Raw genomic sequence first — 22962 nt, forward strand, 5'->3', positions numbered from 1 at the left:
TGCTATATGTTAACAATTGTTTGGAAGAGCATTTAAGCCCTCCCCGGTCCCTAGGGGACAGTACAGTGCACATGTGGGCTTGAATGGCAGAAGCTTAATGTACTAAACACACTTTAAAAAGTGGTCCATTATCCATGTGCTTGCTGAGACCTTGTGTGCGGTACGGTGCATATACAACTCGTTCACATCTTCAGTGGGTATGAGTGAAATCATACCGGTGCTTTACTGTGAAGGAAAGAGTTGCATGGGCCCAGCGATACTCCAGGTTTGACTTGGTCGTATTGCCGCGTAGCCCCTGTGAGAATGTCTATTGTGTGTATATAAGGGACACAGTGCTTATTGGTTATAAAGGGCACAGTGCCTATAATTTTCAATAAGTTCCCCAGACAGCTGCCTGCTGGGGCACAGATGCCCGCTGGCATAGATTTCCCTTGTTGGGATTGTTAATGTGTAGCTCGTGGGAAGTGTTACTTTCGCAGCATCTTTTTAATATTGCTAAATTCTGAAGCAAGGTGCCAAGTGGCAAAGTTTTGTTTGGCTGGCTAAGGTACTGTGTGGCAGACTGTTTGAGCCGATGTGTGCTGCACATGCTGCCGGGTGTAGTCGGAGGCTGGGAATGGTTGGAATGCCCTGATGCGTTTTTCCTGCATTCCTGCTCCTTGGCACAGGGCGCTTTGGGCTTTACTTTACAAACGCTCCAATTAGATCTGCTGTTGTTATTCTGCGCACAGAGAATGGTTGCAGATATTGGCCATCCAAGCTCTCATTAAGAAGGTAGAGAAAAGGGCTCCTCCAACCAACAGTGGACAGATGCCCCCCCAACACCTCCTCCCTTATTTCTCTTATCAATGCTTGCAACCTGTTAATTTCACTGAACCGCCAACACAAAGTGGCATCCATCAATTGTCCAGCAACTGAATTGGAGTCTCGACTCCCTGCCTAACCAACTCACCCTCTTTCCCCCCCCCCCCCCCCCCCCCCTCCACCTCCCTCCGGTTGAAGCTCAGGAAGAGTGATTACAGTATGTGCATCAGTTTGAGATTTTTGTAATATGAAAAGTGTACAGGACAGGTAGAGTCCACACACCACCAAAGAGGTTCTGTAAAGCTTCCCACTGTCTGGTATTCAGACTGTCATTTTGTATTGTAATCCTTTTGAATATAATTTTTTCACTACTGGAAGTTACAGACGCTATACCTGTGAGAGCTTTTTACACCATTTATTTTAAGGGCTTGTTTACCCCTGTATCCTTTGCCTTTTTCAGTTCACAGAAGGGCTAGTTGTGCCAGCCTTTATGCGCGGGGGACAGTGTTCTAATTCCCCCATGACTTGTGCTCTACTCCATCTACGTTTAGTTTGTTCAACACTTTGGGGAAATTGCTACACGATTTAATATATACAAATGTAAGTTTCAGGGACTTATTGTATTCTCTCTATAGGGGAGGTTCCTGGAGGGATTTTATTGCCACGTTTGTTTTTTTCTAACCACTTGACATCAGCAGTTAATTGAAGATAGTTTGCCTGTAAACTTATTGAATGCTTGCTAGGGCTAGTGATCCATGTCATTAATTTTGAAAATATCTTTTTGATCTGGGGTGAATGATTTTTATGGTGATAGTGTCATGATGCATACCCCCAGGCATCCAGACCACGTCCATCAGCCCCGGGAGCAGGCATCATGTCGCCTTGAGAAAACCCAGCAACCCCTGCTAGGGACTGTCTGGGTTCAGTCCTGGTGCCTATGGCGCCAGGCTCATATGGGACATCAGTCCTGGCACCATAGGCGCACACTTACCTGATGCAGACCATGCTGCAAGAAGATGTGAGGCCTAGAAGGGACTACTTTACCTTAGGGACTATTTTGTTACTCGGGGTGTGGTCGGGGAGGAATACTTACCTGGGACTACTTTGGAGGCTATTTAAACCACGCCCGAAGAGCAGGACACGCTTCGCGTTATTCTGCATCCAGCAGCGTAATGCTCTCCGTGCCAGCAGCAGCATCCAGCCTTCTGCCACGCCCGCCTTGAACCTGGAGCACCTAGAAAGAAGGAAAGAAGCTACGGTTAGAACAAGAGTGTTACCTGATTCCTTTCCTGATTCTGGATTCATCGCATCTTCAAATCAGAGGAAAGACTTTGTTTTAACTGCGTCGCATCGCCAGCAGCAGCGCCGCGCCATACTCACCATTCCACTCAGCATCTCTTCAATCCGGCGCTGTCTCCATCTTTACATCGCCGAATCCCGGCACCTAAGGGGGACAAGTAACAACAAGGTGAGCAGAGAGAACAGAGACATCTCTTTAGCTGCCATATGCTTACCTGATTTTACCGCCAGAGGTATAATTCATCAGCACGCCACATCTTCTAATGCCGCACCTGTAAGATAAGGAGAAAGCAGCAAGTTTAACCCTTGGCATTATTTACTGGACAGTTTTGGGTAACACAGACTTTTACCAGACCGCTTTCAGCTGTCAATCTTAGTGGGTCAAAGCTGCAAGGTAAAAGAGGAATTGGACAGGAGTGAATTCCAGACATTTTGAACTCTTCCGAACTATATACTTACGGCTCTTCGCCAGGACCTTTTTGGAGTCTCGATTCGTCTACAACTCTTCCAATATCTTCAGGCCAGTGAAGCAACTGGTCATCAACGCGCCCCTGCGTGCTTCGCAGGATGGAGGGCCCATCCTTCAAGAATATAAGGTGAGATTGCTGAGGGCGCTTCAGAGGTGATTAGTGGGGAGGACAGTGGGAGTGCTATCACTTGAATCCACAAGTGGCTAAATCTATCTCCACTTGTAGGAGAATATTTCTACGGGCAAAGCAGACAATATTAGGAGGGCAGATCCAGTCAGTCATCGCTGCACTACGCATCACGTGGGTGGAGGCCGCAGACGCCCAGATGACCGTAACAATGGGTTATTTTTCTCCCCCCTCTAATGATGGGATCAGTTCATTCTTGTTAGATGTTGTGGAAAATGTTCACGCTTTTCTGGATTCTTCTGAAGCCTTACGTATCAGAGGACTGGCGCGGTAGCAGGGTTTTTCTGACCTAGGCGTGAAAGGAGTTCTGTTAATTTTGATTACTTTGCTATTTGAAAGTGGGAGGTCACGTTATTCCCTTAAGGCAGTGGTCTTCAAGCCTTTTTATCCGGAGGCCCCCCTTGATTAAAATAGTTTCTGCTCCCCCCACCACCACAAATGCTTATTTTCTATTCAAAACAGTCGCCATAATCCTTCAAGCCCCCACCATGGGGCATCCTTCAGTCCACCCAGTTTGAAGGCCACTGCCTTAAGGCACCTTAACTGTCAGCATATAGAGGCCCCCTTTCGTGGGTGGGGCGACTCCACCCCAGTTCCACACAATGACTAATCTGCTGATCAGGCTGATCACTTTCAAACCGTCACCAAGTAGGGGATAAATGCCCTACTGGCGGCCCCCTTTTGGCTTCAAAGCTGTGGCTGCTCCAGTGCCCCCACAATGTTTCACACGAATAGGCCCATGCCTTCCTCAGATAGGTGCACCCGACCTGCTAAGTAATGCGTTATCTACATTTATCGTGCCGTGGCGCGTGTGTGAGAAACCATGCCTCTGCTAAATATTCCCATTGCTTTCTTTTGTTTTGCAGGTATTTTCCATTGCTATGAGCGCTGCACTAGTTCAGATGTAATGCTTAATTTATGGCGCAGTAGCTATGTTTATTGGGGAGGGGGGGTCTTCTGACCTTTCTGGATGTTAGTGTCTGGCTAATATTAGCAAAGGCCTTCCAGCTAAGGTGTAATATTTACTTTTTGTTCCCCCTAGTTGCTTTGGTAATGGGTTCTGTCCCTGCATACCCTCCTATTTCTGGTCCCTATTATTTCCTGTGCATGTTGCTGTCTGCAAGCTGGGACTCTCTGTGGTTGATAGTTACATTTAAGAAACTGAAACAGGTGCTTGTCTTTTAAAGGACACACACAATGACTGCAACATTTTAGGTACAAGAGCTCTGCAGTTAAAAAGGTATTGCCTCTCCAGAACACCCACTTCTAATTATAATTTTTATTAGCGAGCAGATGCAACTAGTTCCTGTCATAATGGGTGAAGTCTTGGAGGAAGTTACCAAGCACCAAGAGACGCTTCACTCACAAATCGGGACACATCAGGCAGGAACATCCATAGCAAGCCCACTATAAATTGATGATTTTGTGTAAGACCTGGTTCACAAATACTTGGTGCATACCAAATTTACTTTTTTATTTCTTTTAGGCAATAGCTTATATCATGGCACTCTTTTAATGTGTTTTCCTTTTGATTCAGACAATTCTCTGTGTATTGAAAGGATGGGGCATTTGAGCCTATGGCAATTCCCTGTTAAGTTAATTGTGAATGGATGATAGAGGCTCTTGAAGAAAGTAGAAGAGAAATGCGTGAAGAAAAGCATTTCAAGGCAGTCATGCTTTTCTAGTCAGGTAAGCAATGTATTTTTTCTTTTGTTCATCTATCTAATAGGGGGGGGTGGAAGCATTCCCTTTTTTCACACACACGCTGCACAATGGCCACCACTCTTTTACAGCATCTCTTTCCTCTAGAGTAACTCTCTAAATATGGTATACTGATTTCTCTTATGTTATTGGCAAAGTGTTATGGGTTGAACGCCCTTGGGGACCGTAGTACAGGGTCAGAGTATGTGTGCAGCTAGACTTGAGTTGTGGGTAGCTGCATAGGGGGGGGGGGGAGGGAGGGAGGGAGGGAGGGAGGGAGGGAGGGAGGGAGGAAAAGCGCCAAAAGAGCAATAATATGCAAAAATCCAAGGGGATGTATAGGACTGCCCTTAAGGGCAGTCACTTACGCCAGTGTACAGCTCAAGGAAAATGTTTGTTGTATTGGCAGTCACATTATGAAGTTTCAACTTGCTTTTTTCATACCCGCAGCCAAGAAATTGTATTAAGAGACAGATGAAATATTGGAAACCTACAAGAAGAGTCAGTGAAAAAGACAAGAGAATTATATTGTAAAAGCTGTTGGGTGAAAACTGACTATTCCAAAATGTATTAATGGCTGTTCACAAAAGCTGGAAAACCTAAGTCTTTTGGCAGGAATGACTAGTGTGCCTCAGAACCTGCCTCTTACTTCTCCTGGACAATTGAAAGACTAAATCGGCAGATGTCTCAGTGTAATGTTGCAGTCACCAAAGCTGCTACAAATGTTTTGTTGGACATTTAATTTGACAAGCTCAACTCTATCACCATGTCATCTCAACAGTGTGTCCTTGTTACAGTATGATGGCTATGCCTATTTGGACAGGGAAGTGAATCCTACACACCTGTGCAATCATTCAGATTATGGCCTTTAAAAAAATATATATATTGAATTGGAACGTCCCCCACAAAGGAGTTTGGTTACTATGCCAGCCCCTTGTACTAATAGACACCGTAATTGTAGCTAACACGCTGTTATGGGAAACTGAAGATGCAAGTGCTTTTGTGTGTAGAACTATGATCTGGTGAATTTGTAGGTTGGTGTCAAGCTTGTAAATGGTACATGTTTTTAGGAAGGAAGGAATTTTCTTGAGTATTGTGAATGGTTGAACTAATTGCTAGTTGTTAATAGTGATATTGGGTGAAGTGATCAGCATTCTCTTACGCAGGTAGACTTTTAATGGATTCTGTTTAGGTCACTGAAAGTGTGTATTTTAGTGCGGCGATTTGTAATTGTGGGAGTTTATTGGGTGTGATGCCATGTTAGCTAGAGGTGAGAACTGAACTGAGGGCGGTTAGGTTTGTTTGTGACATTGTGGGTTGGATTTGTAGTTTTGTATACTAAATTGGCAAACTTGGTCAATGACATTTAAGTTCTCTAGCAAAGATGGAAAGTAACGGCTGCAAATTCCCTTTTTAGTACACTATCCATAAGTCTAACTAGACTCACCCTATAGAAATACCACCTGTCTTACACACAAGGAATCAAAACCCTTTTACTAAATCGCTTGGAAGCAACATGAAATAACTCCTCCTGAAGTTGTCTGCAGTACTTGTTCACAATTTCAAACCCATCCCGAAGTTGACATGGGGGTCATCCTGGAGTAATCCCCCCCCCCACCTGTCCTGAAGTTGTCATCGGGTCACCCTTGATTCCCCCCCAATCCTGAAGTGTTGTGGGGGTCATCCTGGAGTAATCATCTCCCCCCCCATCCCCAAGTTGTCATGGGGTCACCCTGACCCATCCTGAAGTTGTCATGGGGTCAACCTGGAGTAATACAAGATCATCACTGGAAGTAATCAGAACTCATCCTGGAGTAGTTTCTGTGATAACTCTAGAGTCATCTCATTTGGGCCTATACACCTACTTCGGGATGATCTCCCTAAACTAGCCATGGATGATTCTAGGATGGAGTCACTGTATGACTCCAGAATGATTCCAGGAAAATCATCCCGTCTGGCTCAAACGGCTTCATTACACACTCAAAACAGCACCTTCGGGGCACATTCCTATCGAATGCTCAGGAATCTGTAAATAACGCGTGCCTACTTCTGAAGCAGTTTGTTGGCCCTCGTCTCCACAATCATATTTCCAGGGATCAAACTCCCATCCCACAGGGTTCGGCATCAACACCTCTGAGTCAGCGGCCCCTTGCACTTAAAACTGCTGCACCAACCCGCAACTCCCTCTCCCATGCTAGGTCAGCACCCTGTCACAGGCACTGCGTGCACTCATTTCCACGGACGATACATTGATGCTTCCTCCCTCCCAGCATGGCCAACATTTTCACCATCGGGTTTCTTCTTTCCCAATTACCTGAATCCCCAATGCATTCGCTTTGTTCTCACGCCGCGTCCAAAGCCTCCGAGCGCAGGCCTGGGGCAGACCCCGGCCTCGCCTGGCTATAAAGGCTGCCACGCGATGCCCCTGCAGCAGATGTGCATGTGGGAGGGGTTCAGAATGCTCCAGCACCAGGGGGGAGTGTGGGGGTGTTCCAGAACCTTCTGCCTGGATCCAGATCGGTTTGGTTGTGATTATTAGTGCTTGTAGTAAAATTAGTGTAAACGCAATAGTGAAACCCGTGCCTTCTTGCGAGACTCGCACACATTGTTTTTTTTTTTTTTTTAAAGCCTTCTCACTCTCGTGGTGAGGCGCAGCAGCTCCCTCCACCCCACCAGCATTGCTAGCAAGGGCGTGAGGCAAGACCAAAAGGAGAGCGCGCAACACGTTGCTCTGTGGCACGCGCACCCCTGCCTTGTGTGGCTTGCGCCACATTCCCCGCTCCCTCAGTTGCAACGAGCCCTATCGCGGAGAGCGGGGTGCGTGGTGCCGGCGAGACAGGTTCAGGATAGGAAGGGGCGGGCAGCGTGCGCTGCAAACTGGGCTTATATAGAAGCATGGAACTCCCACTGGTGCTGATCCTCGTGCCCTTGTACGCCCTGTCCAATCACGATGCCGGAAAAGGTTGTTTTTCCCCCCTGTGACGTTTTTGCACCTTGTAGCTCCTCCTCAGCGGAGAAATCACTCTATTGGTCTTGCAGCTGACCGGCCATTATTTCATTGCACACGCTTATATCCCAAAGGTGATTTGCTTGTTTTGTGGTGTATGTGTTCCTTTCCCCTAGCTGAGTGGAGGTTAATTTATCTACATTTGAAAGATGAAAAACTGTGCTGTCACTGCCGGAAGTTTAACATACAAGTGCCTAAATCGAAGATGCAAGCACGCTTTCTTGCCAGCTAGTTGGACCACATTGCAAGTAAAATGTGTATCCACGTTAACTATAATCACATTCTTTATTTCTTAAATTGCTCCAATTCCATTAAAAATGAACATCTGCCATAACACACAAAAGACGAAACAAAATGCACTTATGGCAACATGTTAGCCACCATATATCACCACACCGTTAAAATAACAGTATAACTAAAACTCACGAAGTACAACTATTGCAGCAGCGCCTTGAATGCCCATGGGCTGTTAATGCGTTTTACAAATCTAAAAACATCTTTGCCTATGCATCCAAACGATGTGCCAAAAATAGCAACATTGATAAACTACCATGAACTCACGGATCCTTGTATGGCATATGACGGAAATGTAATAAAACAAAAATAAATCGGCGTTACATTAAAACAGCTCTGTGGAACAGCTTCTAATGGAAAAAGGCACACTCAATAATAATACCATGTTGACGGAAGTGCATTGGCTGTCTGCAGCCTGCTCTCCTGATATCGGATCCTTTTGCCTGCCGCGATATCAACATGCTTTCTGGTGTCTATTTCTCTACTGGCTGTGCTGGTAGGCCCCATATTGGACTAAGGACTGGATTCATTGGAAAGATAATTATACTGTTAAAGCTGTGGTATTCATCCACAATCCTGTCTTTTGTATTTGCTTAGGTTTGAGCTCTGCCCTCAAGCCCGCCTTCCCCATTTCAAAAACATCTTGCACGCGCGTGAGCTAAGTGTGTTGGTTGTCTAGCTGGACAGCAGGGGCGAACCGATAAAGTGTGGTACATTTTTATTTTCTTGTTTGTTGTTGCACCTATACATTTATTTAATTTTACATCGTTTTATTTAAATTTTTGTATTTCAATTTTGTTACTTTCCTTCTTCTGGGTGCTCTATTTATAATTTGTTATGCTAAGTCAGGTATACACGTTAAAATCGGGTATGCCGAAAATTGGTCCGGAGATTTATAACCTCACGACCCTTCAGAATAAAAAGGCTTTTATTTCACAAAAGCTTAAAGAAAAAAAATTAAGTCTCTCTAAATGTAGACATTCAAGCTCTTTATAAATTGGATGTCAGAAAAGAGAGAAATATTAGTCCTCCACCGGCCATTGATGATTTAAATAGGCATCGGATACACCCTACATCAATTGACATAACGTCTAAATGTATTGATAGTATGGTGTTGACCAACGCTGTAACTCCCCTGCACCTGGACCAAATTGGGAAAGAGATGTCCGATACAACAATAGCATTGGCTTGTAATACAGGGGAAACATGCTCAACACAAACCTCTGATATAGCAGATGAAAACATCAATAATTCTACTGCTTTTGGATTGCCTTGGAAAGATCTTTGCCTGCATGATCTTGGGAGAGTTTAAGAAATGGCTTGACAACTTGACTTATAGGGATACATTTCAAAGTGGGTTCCTTCCAGGTTTATGCACTGCAGTAAACCTCATAACCTTGAATGCTATTATTCAACAAGGTAAACGGCTCAAGCAGCCCATTTATACAGCATTTGTCGACTTTTAAGTTGGCCTTTGATCTTGTTCCAATGGAACTATTGTATAAAAAAAGTATCGATCTAGCTTGTTCTTGGTACATCTTGAAATGGATCATAGAGCTTCATACTAATGCAACCATCCAAATATGTTTAAGTGATGATGGGTTGTTATCAGATCCTATAGAAACAACCCGGGGATTGAAGCAGGGATGCTTGCTGGCCTCTGCCCTATTCATTTTTTTAATATTGGATATAGGGACTTCCTTCAGGGGTATGATCACTGATCCACCAAAATTGCATCGGATTGCAATTAATTGGCTTCTTTATGCTGATGACTTGGTGCTCATATCAAAAACACCTGTTGGATTACCTACATTCTTGAATGCACTAGATAATTATGCCATAAAAAACTGCATTAGTATTAATATCAAGAAGACGGAAGTCATGCAGTTTGGCATAAATAAAAGGCAGAAGTCCTATCAATGGAAGTTGCAGAACACTAATTTACAGTCTGCAAATTCATATATATATCTGGGCATATGTGTTAATAACAATTTGTTGGATAAGCGATATGAAGCTCATTTACAAACAAAACATAACATAGCTCTGTCACAAATGAGAACTATAAGAGCAAAGTATTGTAAATCTACAATAGATCCCCTGATGGTCTATTACAAGCAAAAGTTTATATCTACCATTCAGTGGTATGGCTCTGAGACAAAAAAAATGTCAAAACTATGCCTATTGGTCAAAATACGAAAGTGCATACTGGAAAAAATCACTGTTACCCATGTCTGAAGCCTTGCCTGTTATTAGACATGAATTGGGGTTAATCTCATGTTATGCAGTATACAAATGGAAAATATGCCAATTGTACAGGAAATGTGTCGTGAGGGAAAATGGCAATGGTCTTCTTAGGATCATATCGAAACATTTACTATTAGCCGATGATAATTTTGCGAGAACTTGGTGTGATTTAGCGCAAAATTTTATGGGTGGAGCAGACATAACACACACTCTCTTAATCGAAAATCCAAATAAAGCTAAGTCAAATTTATGGAAATCTGATTGGATTAAAACGAGAGATGCCTGCTTGAATGTCCAAAAATTCAATCAGAATCCATTTGTTTTACAACTTCAAGGAGTGGTTGAAAAGTATCTGCAGCGATCACCCAATCCCGTTCATCAAGCAGACTTCATGAGGTTTAGGTTAAATATATGGCCAACAAGGGAAATAATGTGTAAATGGAAGAAGATATCTATACACGAAACAACTTGTCGTTTTTGTAAACGAAAGATGGAAACAATGAAACATTTATTGGTGGAGTGTATTGATTTGTTACCACGTAGGGTGACTCATTTTAAATGCCTTTTTAATGAAGATGTAGTATTAACATCTGATCGAACGTGGTTGGAATTACACAGTAGAAACAGAAAATGTGTAAGGTATGTTGTAAATTTTCTAAATTCTTTACATATCAAGGACGACTGCGATGTTGGCACATGATCTAAGTTCGATTGTCTTTTGATGGTCGTTTCCTCTTTTTATATTTGTTAAACGGGTTATATACTTGTATATGCATACTTTATTTGTGTTTTTATACTTTTTATATTTTTTTAAGTAACAACATTAAATCTATTGAAAGGTTGGTTCTTCCAATCAAAACAACAATAAAAAAATTAAGAAAGAATGTGCTTTTAATGTAGAGTGATATTATGAATGTGAGCTACCTGTGCTTGCCTTACCCCCCCAATTTATAACTAAAAACGTGAAGGGTGGAAGGTTTTGAATAAATCTGACCCACTGACACTCGTCTAGACAACCTTCCACAACACTGTTTGTTTTTAGCCAGTCTGCGCCATTGCAAAAGGGGTTCAGCCATATGCAAATCAGTCAGGTACTGCCACCAACATGAGCAGCCCAGCCAAATTCTTGGGTTACGTCCCCTCTGCATGGAAACTCATGCAACCCCAGACATGTTTTATCCCCTGTATGAGTAGCAGGGGGCTCTAAATAACTGGGGGGCTGTGAGGTACAGAGGTTTATTAGCTTAGTATACAGAAGTAGTGTTAGTGTGGGCTTTATAAAGAAATTAAAAAGGTATGCACAAGTAATAGGTTGCCAAAGCAACCGGCCCGCGTGCCAGATGGGAAATGCACAGGGTCCAGAAATATAGAGCATGCTTTGAAAGTGTTTATTATTTCAGGATATTTCATTTGACTGGCTTGCACTAAATCTAAATACTAATATAAATTAACATACTAACCCCTCCACAGTAACATGTCCTTAATAATAATAATGAGTTCAAATTGGTCTAGTTGGAAATAACGTGGAAATGATTTTGGAAAATGCTCTTCTGCAATGAGGTTTAAATGTGCAGTTGGAGCTTGTGTGGCAGGCTGCAAATATGAAATATGAAGTTCTGTTTTGATAATGGCAAGCCATTGTGTGTGGGAAATGGAGGAAAATATGTATTGTATTGCTTTTCAACAGTAAGATCACGTGGACTCCAGTGGTATGATCTATATTGAAGGCATTTTCTGTTGAGTGGCAGCCACTCAAGGCTCTGAGTGGGTGTATGCAAGGCAGACATTCAGGAACCTCCTAAGTGAGACATCCAGAGACCTTTCTGAATGCTGGGCTGAGCGGGACAGTGAATTGCAGGACAGAGTTCTGTGCTGGCAGGCTTCATGGGGTTGTGGTGGTCCTTATCTGTGTGTGAATAGACTGAGGGGGGATTCTCCAGTTCCAGTCAAGCTAAGAAAATCACTGCCTCTAGGTAATATAGGTCAAAAATGAGGGGATTGCGGTGTGCCTCGCAAGCAGTTACATAGGGAAACAGATCATTTCATGTGTAATATTTCAATGTTAAATGTGCATATGTTTTCAAATTTACATGAAAGTATTTGCAATGTTATCCTCTCTCCCTCAAAGTGCATTTCGTGCCAATTTTCTCGTGTCCAAGGTCGGATGGTAAGATTGTGCACAGTTCGTTCTGTTAATGTGTGCGAACACTCTAATGAAAAGCATTTTGTTTTCTCGTGTCCAAGTAACTTGTATCGCATAATGCTTTGAATTTTAACATTTGATAAAGACCAAAAGGTTTGAAAACAAGCTGTGTTGTGTTCTCATTATGTCACTGCATTTAATATTAGCACATAGACTGAGGTCCAACAGGGATAGGTTTATTTTACCATAGGTGGTAATGTATATTGCCACATGCGGTAAAATCTGACATAGATTGTTTTCTGATAAGTGAGTTTTAGGAGAGTGTGTGTGTGTGTGTGTGTGTGTGTGTGTATGATCGATCTAGATATTTGGAATTTTGTCCATAAGAGCATACAGCAGCATTGTACATAAAATGCTGTGAGGTGGAAATACTAATTACACCATTGATTTTGATTTATTTCTTACGCGCACCAGGCAGATAACTGCATTCGGGCGCAGATGTTAACTAGAGTATGACCATTTCACTGTGGGGAGTTTTAAGTGGTAGCGGCCCTAAGGCAAGGAATCATTTAAATAGGAAGGTTTTCAATTCCTTTCTGAATCTTCTCAGCGTGTTACAAGCTTGGGTGCCAAAGGGCAGCTGATTCCAAAGCTTAGGCCCAAATACAGAGAACCTTCTGTCTCCTTTTGAGATACATTTTGTCCGCGGGACACATAGCAGCAATTTGTCTTCCGAACGAAGGACTCTGGTTGGATAATAGTGTTGAATTCTGATGTTCAAATAACGAGGTGCAAGTTTGTAATAGCACTTGTACATCAGACATGCCACCTTAAATTTAATGCGATCTTCCACCATCAGCCAGTGTAACGCTTTCCTGGCTGTGGAGACATGATCTCTTTTGCCCAGATGTGCTATTAGCCTGACGGCTGCGTTCTGAGCCCTCTGCAGTCTTAGCATTAGTTTCTTGAGTGCACAAGGAACATAGCCTTCTGTAAGTGATTTGTTCACAAAGGTAGTTATGAATGGGGTAAGATTAGAAGCTAGACTGATAGCAGTACAAGCTGGCATAGGAAATGCTGAATCTTTAGTTGGTTTTAATTGGAGTATTAGATCCTGAATGGTTTTTTGTTCAATAAGTTGGAAGCTAAAGATCTCTCTCTTCTGAATTTGCTATTTCTGGTGTCTCTTCTCCTACTGCCCCCCCCTTTTTCTGCCTCCAGTACTTCATTGATATTACTCTGAATATCCACAATTGTTTGTTCAAAAAAGTTATTGAACGTATTGGCCTGTTCCTGAGAATTAGCTGTCGGTATTGACATGCATTTATGCATCCTATATATCTGGGCAATGCCCCTGAGTGGGATTTCGCCCCGATATGTCAGGCCTGAATAACGAATCAAAATCAAATGTACAATGGCCCGTACCAGATGCTGTGGGCTCAGAGTAGATTTGATCCTAATGCAATGGTGTATGGCCACCAAGAAAGACCAAGATATTTGGATAGATTCATTGAACCGGGGGAGCCCAGGAGACTCCACGCTGAAGACGCCGCAGTCAGAAATACAATGTTTTTGTATTTAAAAATGCTGCAGTTTTCTGTCTAAGTTTCCCAGCCCCCGGAAAAAGGCCAGAGAAACTTAGAAAGAAAACCGCCGAATTTTTAAATACAACATGTATTTGTTTGTGGTGGCTTCAGCTTCGAGCCCAGGGGACTACACTGCCTCACAGGAAAGGTCACGCAAGAATTTGCCACATTTTACGAGCACCTCTATGGGATGGAGGGGGGACTGGGTGCATATTTGACAGAGGTGCCCCTATCGAGCCTCAGGAGCACTGAGAGCAGTGACCTTGAAAACCAATCACCCAGAGGAAGTCTTAAAAGCAATATCTGGGCTAAAGGTGTGGAAGGCCCTGGGGGAGATGGGTACACAGCTGGGTTTTATAAGACCTTTGCGGGATCCCTAGCGCAACACTTGGCAGGTGTATTTAATACCATCATGGCCACATGGAGGCCCCCCACATCTTTTGGGAGGGCTCTGATCACGGTCATACCTAAAGCGGGTGAAGACCCAGAGAGCTGTAAGTCCTACCGGCCCATTTCCCTGCTTAATGTGGATGCAACATTTTCACTAGAGAGCTTGCCACACGAATGGAGGGCCTCATGCCAAAATTAATTCACTCGGACCAGGTGGGATATATCCAGGGGCGGCAGGGGGCCGACACCTTGCGTAAAACGCTTCATCTAATGGAGGCCACTGCAGGGGGATAGGGGAACCCGGTCTTGGTGGCCTTGGATGCTGAGAAGACCTTCGATTGGGCAGATTGGATCTTCTTATATGGGGTACTTAAGAAATTTGGATTCAGGGAGCGGATGATGGAGATTCACACACTCTATACTTCCCCAACGGCCAGGCTCACGGTCAATGGGAGACTGTCTCGCCCCTTTCCACTTCAAAGAGGGACAAGGCATTGTTGTCCCCTCTTGCCCCTCCTATTCGCTCTGACTATGGAGGTGCTGGTTGAACACCTTAGTAGGGCCCCAAGAGTCGAAGGTACCAGTGTGGGCAGTAGAGAGTTCAAACTAGGGCTCTACACAGATGATGTTATGTTAAATCTGGTGAACCTGGTCAGGACTGTCCCCATGTGGCCCTAGCGATAATTGAAGAGTATGGGAGGTTCTCGGGCTTTAGGGTGAATAGAGGAAAGTCCGTGCTGTTTCCTTTCGCTCCAGACAGCCTTAGGGAGGTGGATGTGTAGAGGCAGCTGGGATTACAGACTCGGCTGGAAGGAGTGAAGTATCTAGGGGTTAATATTGTTAGACCAGGAGTGGACCCGAGCCTTGCCAACTACCCTCCACTGTTTGACAAGTTGTTCTACGAGATGAGCGTCTGGGAAAGGGGCAGTTGTCATGGATGGGGAGACTCAATGCGGTAAAGATGAATCTCCTACCACGAGTACTGTACCTGTTTCAAATGTTGCCAATACGGGCTCCTTAGGCACTGCTGAAAGAGACTAAGTCCTACATCTCGAAAGTTCCTGTGGCAGGGTCAGAAACCCAGGGTGGGATATGGGAAGTTTATTCGACCAAAAGACAGGGGAAGGGTGGGGCTCCCAGAGCTGATGACCAACTGTAAAGTGAAGCAACTTAGGGCACTGGTCCCACATCTGAGAGAGGACCCAGGAAAGCAATGGGTATTTCTGGAAAACCAACACCTGCTCCCAGCAACTGTGGGTGAATGGTTCTGGTTCCCGAAAGGTAGACTCCTGAGGCGAATCAGGGATCACCCAATCCTTGGAGTACACTGGGAGGTCCTGGGGATGGGAGGAAAAGGGCATTGCCACGTGGCCCCCAACATTGAGCCACTTATGGGCCCCACCTGTTACAGATGCGATACCCGAGGTTGAACAGTATCAGTCGTGGTTTGAGGGGGGGGGGCTGGCCAGGGTTGGCCAATTGATGAAGGTAGGAGAGTCCATAGGCATGCAGGATTTGGAGGCAGCATTGGACATAGGCAGGCTTCCAGTGCTTCTCTATTTGAGGTTGAAAGGAATATTCATGGCAGAAAAGTGGAAAGAGTGTATCCAGAGGGACCTTAGGCTGGTTGAGAAGGTTTTGGATGGACATGTGGAAATGAAAGGTCTAATTTCACGCCTCTTTGGGGCCCTGTTGGAACCTGGAGAAGGGGTTACTCAGGGACTTTGGACAAAATGGGAAAGTGACCTGGGCCTGACACTAGGAGGGAATCTATGGCAGCTTATGTGTAGGAGGGCTTTCAAGACGTCCATATTGTGTCAGTACAAGTTGCATGCTATAAAACTGCTACATCACTGTCAATAGGACCCAATGTGCTTGTCCAAGGTGTTTCCCACGGTGGACGCCCACTGTAAGCATGAATGCGGGGCCAGGGCAAACTATAGGCACATGGGGTGGGGCTGCCCGGGGATGCAGATCTACTGGTCCGAGGTCCTGGGGTGGATTAGGCATTACAGGATTGACCCCATGCTGGTGGTGTTTGGGATGGAGAGGCGGGAGGACGAGTGGTGCGTACTCTCGCTGCTAGTGCACTTCCTCCTCGTGGAACAGGTGTGTCGTGCTAGGTATTGAAAGAGAAAGACCCTACCTACAGTTTAAGAGTGGTCAAACACGACGGGAGACATTTACATAATGGAAAAGATCACCACAGCTATCCACGGGGGAGTGCATCTGTGGAAATTGAATGGTTACAGTTTTGCAACGCATTTACGCATTTGGCTGAGGGGAGTAGGGGGCAGATGGTCTACAAAGAGAGTACAGGCCTGGCCCGAAGGGACATGTAGTGTGTGGGGCGTGCCATGGAACTCTAAACGATGTGTACGGAGTATTCTCAAACCACTCGAACTCGGACTGAAATATAAGCAGACAGTTCTGTTCCTATGCCTCTGCGGGACAGTTTAATTGACACTTTGGGGGGTGGGGAGTGAATGGGGGAACGACTCATGATAATTAAAGTGATTTTGGAGGGTTTACCGCTCAAGCTGCTTTGGGTACCCAATGCTTGACTGTATTTAAAACCAATAAACTTCAATTTACAAAAAAGAAAAAGGGGAAAATTAACAAGAAAAGCCTAAAGAACAGAGAAACAGATTTAAAAAGAGAATCCAATGTGAAAATAAAACACAAAGCAAAGAGTTAGGATCAACAGTTAGAGTATCCTCACTTGACAATCAGAATATTGTTGAGCTCCATACAGAGAAAACAGTAGCTCAAAAGGAGGCTGCAGGTCAGTGATCTGAGGAGTATTTTGAACCACAAATATTCCAAGAGACAGAAATGACAGCCACCGTGCAAAACACAGATAAGCGTCAAGCGTCAGAAATTGACAGGCATCGTGTGACACTGTTGGAAATATCCAATGAAAAAGTTGCAGTGTAAACACTGGTAGCCCCGAGTCAGAGCAGCAGTCAGTGGATATACCCCAAATGGGTTCTGAGCCCAGGAAAGTAGACAAGGAAATTCAGAATGAAGTGGGCAATAAGGATGGAAAAATGTAATTTCACATGCCCATGTGTCTAGCAAGCAGTAAAAAGGAGCTAAAGAAAGTAAGTCCTGAAATCAGCAAAAACTCACACTTTTTGTGTGTTCTGGAAGAGGTTAAAGACAGATACTAAGCTCCTATTGCTGTTGAAGAAAAATTTAATGCATTTGCAATGATTGATACGGGTGCCCAGGCGACAACAATGTCAAAAGTATCAATGAAGGGAGATCCCCACAACACCACATAAAAGTGAAGTAAAACTAAGGCCGGGTGCACAATTTCAATGGTGAAGAGATACCTATCGAAGGTGTCACTGAGGTTGATATAAAGATAGGGAAACATAGGATGGGACAGGATGACCCATCAGTGAAATACCCTTTCGCATAGGGACACATTGCCTCAAGAGGTTGTTGCCCCTCATTGATGGGGTATTGTGGTCCCTGCCCAAAAAACCATTGAGCCTAAAATGATACAAAACAACAATATAAGAGAGTGCCATGCTGTGGCTTAGTCAGAAAGTACAGTCTAAGTACATCTTCAGAATGGCTGTATGCCTAGTGTCACTGTCATTCTCATGTGTCGGGGTGAAATGCAGGGGAAAAAAAGAAAAGCCGTCTTTGGAGAAAAAATGACATACACAAATAGATGAGAACACATTGGGCCTCATTACAAGCATGGTGGTACGGTAACAACGGTGCCGGTAAGCTACTGGCACCGTTGCTACCATACCGCCATACTACGAGTTCTGTAAGTGGGTGCCTTACAGCCCGCCAGGTCGGACTTGGGTGCTACCATCCTCCCCATTACCATTGAGCCCTGTGGGGCTCAATGGGAATGGGGAGTAATAATTCCTGGCACCCGCCAATGGGCAATTACCGGTTCCGCCGGGGGTGGAATGCCCCAGTAATTGGCTATTGCCAGGTGCCGGTAATTTCATGATTCCGGCATCAGCTGTGCCAGTATTATCGGCACGGCTACCGCCGAAGTCGTAATGAGGCCCATTGTGTTTTAATCTAAATGAAGAAAAATGCAATCCAATTTTCAGTCCAGAGATAAATATAGAAAAGCACATTTCAAGCCTTTCAGAAATGCACATGGGAGATGGGCAGCCATGGATCCCTATCTATGTGAATGGGCATCCTGAGATGATAGAAGTCACTTTAGCACTCGAACATGAAAGAAGTTTCATTAATGAAAAGGTACTTCAGCAAATAGTTACCAGGGAAGAGATCCCAAAATTCAGAATAAAAAATCAACGCATTTTTGGCCTGGAAGATCCAGAGTCGGGGCAAAGAATTGTAGCAATATGCATGTTAAAAATTACAATTGGTCCTAAGAGTATTTACCACAATGTGTGGATTGTGAGCGGGACACAAAACAAATTGTACTTGGGAAATGATGTCATACACAGACTGTGTATGATATTAGACTTTCTAAATCAAAAGGTTTGGTACAGGTTAGGTCGGGCTGCACCTGAATTTGAAGACAAAAGACAAGCTTATCATTGCACAGAGATGGCACCCTATGTAGTTGAACTGCAGGTGAAAAAGAATGTTACCATTCCTGCATTCACCAGACAAGTCACAATAGTATTAAAATACAGAAAGGGACAACAGATAAGAGTCTGACGCCTTGGTATGCCTAAATGAATCCATGAGGCAGCAAGGGCTAGAATGAGAATATAACCCACTGATAGAGATGATATGATATGGCATTTATTATTTAGATTGGGGATGGACCCATTCAAATCCTGGTAGACAATAAAGGGTGCCAGGACATTCATTTGGAAGCGAATTCAGCAATTGGAATGGCAATGCAGAAATCTTATTACACTGCAGATTTCAGTAATGCAGTGATTGGGAACATCCCTGAAAGCTATGTGACTGCACAGGGTGAGTTGTCAGAATCCTTGGATTCTAAGCCTAAAGGAATCTTTAAAGTTCAGTCTGTGTATCCTTATGAGTCAAGTGAAATAGTGTGTTGTCATCAAGATGATTTCATTCTATTTGTCATGACGCGCGCTCCATGGAAACTATGGAGCCAATGGAAGGACTGATTCCATGCCTCCACCAGCGGTCTAGTCTCCCACGCACTGCACGTTACCGTCATGACGCATATAAATAGGCGCCACGCGCGGTAGTCGATGCGTTGCAACCTTGCTTTCCTCGCCAGGTTCGTACGCTAGTGCTCCTCTCTGACTCCCCTTGTGAATTCCCGCTTGCTCCCTCTTGTCAGTCCGCAGTGATTGCCCGCTCAGCTCCTAGCCCTTGATCTCTCAGGGTGCTTCCTCCTCTCCTCTGTTCCTCCCGCTTTGTAGCCCTTGTACCTTCTTCCGCTCTAGTGCTTTTCTCTCCCTTGTTGTGCATACCTCTACGATTGTATGCTCCTTCCCACCGCAGTCTTCTGCAGACCTCTTCCTCATTCCTCGGCTACGGTATCCATTCAAACCGCGCTCAGGATACGCACGCTAACCCGACTCCCGCAGTGTCTTCTGGGAATTGAAGTCCTCATCTACTTCAACGGAAAGCCTTCAGCCGTGACATCCGTAGTGCTAACTACATCCAAGCACACCAGGGTTTTTCAGCCACGCTTTTCCCTGGTATTGGGGGCGGACTCCCGGAGGGCCACCTCTGCCTTGCTGTCTGCCAGCGGGCAGGGTGGCTTCCAGTGGAGCTCGTCCCAAACTCAACAGGAAAGGACTGGACCTCTGGAGAGAAAGGAGAGCTATAGACAGACAGTTCCTCAGAAGAACTCAGTACAGGTGAGGAGGAGGGAACCAAGGAGGGTATTTGTCAAGCAACCAATACTTCATCGCATGACAGTTTGCAACGCCAAAGGATGGCTAGCTTAGAGCAGTATCAAGAACTGGTTAATGCCATACAGGGGATAACTGCTGAGCTCCAAACCATGAAGGTAGAAAACACCGCCCTTAAGGCTGACAATGCCGCTCTGAGACAACAAATGATTCTGAGAGAAGAAGTTCGGGGAGATCTCCCACCTATGCCCTTAACTTGTGGGAAGTATGAAGGGAACCCCAAGAAGATTAAGGAATTCCTCGACACCTGTAGGGTATACTTCACTTTTCGCCCAAAGATGTATGAATTCGACAAGGCAAAGGTTGGCTTCCTCGTCTCAAACCTTGGGGGTAACGCTCTAGCATGGGCCACCCCATTGGTTACAGAAACTGATCCTGTGCTGAATGATTACAATGCCTTTGTACTACGATTCAGAGAACGCTTTGAAAGGACCGAGACTTTGTACGCGTCTTATGAAAACATACTAGACCTCAAACGGGGTCTTTTTGATGTACAAACCTATGCCTCGAACTTCCAGAGGATAGCTTGGGAGACAGGATGGCCTGACTCAGTTAAGCAGACTCTCTTTCGGAGAGGGCTACATGAAGATTTGAAGGACAAACTCTCTCGAGTAGCAAGACCCTCCTCCTTCCAAGAACTGGTCGCTCTGGCCCTCCAGATGGAATTTCGAATTTCCGAGAGACGAGCAGAAAGAAGGAAGACCAGACCCAATCCGCCTTCTACACCATCCTCCTACTCGCCAGCCGCTCCAGACAGATCTCTTCCCCAGACTGAAGAGCCCATGCAAATAGGTGCAGCGAGGGGTCCCCTTACCGCAGCAGAAAGAAAGAGACGAAAAGACCTGAGCTTGTGCATGTATTGCGGTTCTGAGAAGCACCTTCTAAGAGACTGTCCGGAAGTACCTCCCCGAACATCGGGAAACGAAAGACCCCGACCCTGAGCAGGGAGACGGAAGGGGCTTCTCTTGCTAATCCCTGTTTTACAAGTCCACCTATACCATGTACCCCCTCAAACCAACTTATGGTCTTAAAGATCGTCCTGGAATGGACCTCAAACCAAGCAGTTGGGTGTCTAGCAATGCTTGACTGTGGTGCAGCTGGGAACTTTATGGACGACCAATGGGCCAGTACATACGCCATTCCTAGGAGAGAAAAACCTCAACCCATACCTGTAGAAGGAGTGGATGGTACCCCCTTGTCTTCCGGTCTTATCCGACAAGAAACCACGGAAGTCATGGTTAAGATGAAGACTCACCATGAAACCGTGATATTTGATCTGATAAAGGCTGCCCACTTTCCAGTGATACTCGGGATACCCTGGTTAAGAAAGCACAATCCGGGAATTGACTGGGTAACTAACATTATAGAGTTCAGGTCAGACCTTTGTATGCAGTCCTGTTTGAAGGAGGAAGGGCAACATTCACATCAGGGTGACACAGTGCCAGCGAGGAGTATTAACTCCATTCCTGTTACCTATCAAGAATTTACCGACATCTTTGCAGACACTCTTCCCAGACCTCTTCCTCCACATCGAGCCGAGGATTGTAAGATCGATCTCATACCTAATGCTGTGGTTCCATTTGGGAGAATGTATCCCTTATTCCTCCCGGAGAAGGAAGCATTAAGAAACTACCTAGCCAGCAATTTACAGAATGGCTTGATACAAGAATCAACTTCCTCGGCTGGAGCTTCTCTGTTCTTTATACCAAAAAGGGGAACCAAGGAACTCAGACCTTGTATTGACTTCTGGGGCCTAAATAGCCAAACCATACGAGATCGATACCCGATGCCTCTGATAAAGGAGATCACGGAAGCAGTACAAGGGGCAAAATGGTTTACCAAACTAGACCTCAGAGGGGCCTATCATCTCCTACGAATCAAACAAGGGGACGAATGGAAGGCCGCCTTTCGTACTCCATTAGGTCATTTCGAGTACAAAGAAATGCCCTTTGGGTTGGTTAACGCGCCAGCCCAGTTCCAAAGATTTATGGACAAGGTCTTCAGTGATCTTCTGTTTAAGTCCACTGTAGTTTACTTGGATGACATCTTGATTTACTCTCACACTTTAGAACAACGTCGTCTACATGTAAGAGAAGTGCTCAAGAGGCTCCGAGACCATCACCTATTAGTCAAGCCAGAGAAATGTCTTTTTGAGGTTTCTACAGTTTCGTATCTGGGCTTTATTCTGTCAGAAAACCGCATTGAGATGGACCCTAACAAGACTACATCTATTAACAATTGGCCTGTTCCCAGCTCAGTCGAGGACATCCAGAGGTTCTTGGGGCTGACAAATTTCTATCGGAAATTCATCACGGGCTTCTCCAACACAGTCCTACCTATCACAGCTTTACTAAAGAAAGGGGTGAAGTTCCATTGGACGCCAGAAGCAGATTCCGCCTTTCATCAGCTCAAACAAGCATTCACCTCTGCACCTATCCTCAGGCAGCCGGATCAGTCTCAACCCTTTATCGTAGAAGCTGACGCCTCACAAGGGGCTATTGGAGCAGCTCTACTACAAAGGAAGGAGGATCAACTCGAACATCCCATTGCCTATTATTCCAGAACACTCACCTCCAGTGAAAGAAACTATTCAGTGATTGAAAAGGAACTGTTAGCAATTAAACAGGCGTGTGAGGAGTGGCGCCATTTGTTGCAAGGAGCGAAATACTCGTTTCAAGTACGAACAGACCACAGGAACCTAAGTATTCTCCAACAGATGGAATGCAGGAACTCTCGTCATGCTCTTTGGGCTTATTACCTCTCCCAATTTGATTTCATACTCACATACCTACCGGGTAAAGACAATCACTTAGCTGATGCACTCTCCCGCAGCCACCAAGAAGGATCAGGGAATCACCCCGAACAGGAATGGCTGCTCAATGGGAAGAGATTCATAGGAACAGTAAATAAATATTTACAACAGGTTCTGGAAGCCCAAAAAACCACCTCTCTTCCAAGAGACCCCTCTCTAACCTACAAAGGA

At 44.9% G+C, this 22962-nt stretch overlaps 1 long non-coding RNA gene across 2 annotated transcripts in view; it reads left to right on the forward strand.

The window, feature by feature from the left end:
- The window catches only part of LOC138521365 (uncharacterized), a 62862-nt gene that overhangs the window by 7010 nt on the left and 32890 nt on the right, over positions 1-22962 (forward strand). The window contains exons 4-5 of one of the 2 annotated variants that reach the window (XR_011283026.1): positions 4297-4448; positions 4911-12313. The exons of the other annotated variant lie outside the window; for it this stretch is intronic. This is a non-coding gene — a long non-coding RNA (uncharacterized lncRNA). Of the gene's footprint in view, positions 1-4296; positions 4449-4910; positions 12314-22962 lie in introns of those variants that run through there. 2 annotated transcript variants of the gene reach the window in all.

This window comes from Ambystoma mexicanum, chromosome 13 (genome assembly GCF_040938575.1).
Source record: "Ambystoma mexicanum isolate Mex_15411 chromosome 13, UKY_AmexF1_1, whole genome shotgun sequence".
In the NCBI taxonomy this organism is placed as follows: Eukaryota; Metazoa; Chordata; class Amphibia; order Caudata; family Ambystomatidae; genus Ambystoma; species Ambystoma mexicanum.